Source organism: Hydra viridissima, unplaced genomic scaffold (genome assembly GCF_058129835.1).
Source record: "Hydra viridissima isolate aposymbiotic clone 2 unplaced genomic scaffold, HvirCarnegie_v1 scaffold_14, whole genome shotgun sequence".
Taxonomy (NCBI): Eukaryota; Metazoa; Cnidaria; class Hydrozoa; order Anthoathecata; family Hydridae; genus Hydra; species Hydra viridissima.
This window is the reverse complement of record NW_028324313.1, coordinates 9,746,549-9,747,886: the sequence shown is the minus strand read 5'-3', so window position 1 is coordinate 9,747,886 and position 1,338 is coordinate 9,746,549.

The window sequence follows — 1,338 nt, the reverse complement described above, 5'->3', positions numbered from 1 at the left end:
AAATGGATTCAGCGTCTTCTGTAATGAAAACTTCTGTCTTGCAAACAAACAAATGTTTTTGAAATTCATTTTGTAGTGTGGTATGGAATTTCTGAAATAGATGTGTAGTATTTTTTAAATAGCAGTGAAGTATTTTGTAAAGTCTTCTTTTAATAAGTGGTTTACACTTTTTAAACGTTTTTGAAAATGAATTTGCTTTTTTAAATGATTTTTGCATTTATGTTCAAGAGACAGAGGGTTTTATTTTTTTTTAAGGATACTTTTTTTTAAGGATACTTAGGCAGGTGGGTATTTCTTTAACCATTTCATGTGCTGGGTTGTTGTATAACAATAAATCAAGCTAAGCTTCCCCAATTCAAATGGTGCATTCTAACCGATTGAAAACAATATTGTTTTATAAATGAGAGTTGAAAAAGGCTGTAGAAAAGTCTAATTTAACATTTCATAGTTCCACTGTCATTTTGTAGATGTTTTTTTATGAGTTATGTTAGTTACAGAAAAATAATTGGTGCATGAAAGGGTTAAGCGGTTGGGTGTTTTCATAACCGACCGAGGACTTCCTAAGCAGCCGCGTAACTCATTAATCGGCGGGGTATTTGTTAACCGTTAGGGTTAGGGTTAACCGGACAAGAGTTTTTTTTTACCGAACAAGCGTTTCTTAAACCGAACAAGTGTTTTTTCCAGTGAGCAAGTGTTTTTTTTTTAACAGAACAAGTGTTTTTTCCAGTGAGCAAGTGTTTTTTTTTTAACAGAACAAGTGTTTTTTCCAGTGAGCAAGTGTTTTTTTTTTAACAGAACAAGTGTTTTTTCCAGTGAGCAAGTGTTTTTTTTTTAACAGAACAAGTGTTTTTTCCAGTGAGCAAGTGTTTTTTTTTTAACAGAACAAGTGTTTTTAAACAAACAAGTGCTTTTTTTTTTTTTTTTTTTTTTACCGAAAACGGGTTTTTTTAACCGTACCACGGTTTCTTTAACCGAACAAGAGTTTTTTTTAACCGTAAGACGGTTTTTTAACCGAGCAACTATTTTTTTAAGCGAACAAGTGCTTTTTTAACCGAACAAGGGTTTTTTTAACCGTACCACCGTTTCTTTAACTGAACAAGTGTTTTTTTTTTTAACCGCACAAGCGTTTTTTTTAACCGTTAGGGTTAGGGCTAGGGTTAGGGTTAGGGTTAGGGTTAGGGTTAGGGTTAGGGTTAGGGTTAGGGTTACAGGTTTTTTTTTTTTTAACAGAACAATTGTAAATTTAACCGCACAAGCTTTTTTTTTTAATCGAACAAGGCTGAGTATTTTTTAAACCGAGCGAGGAACTTTTTAAAAGTTTTTTTAACCGTTAGGGTT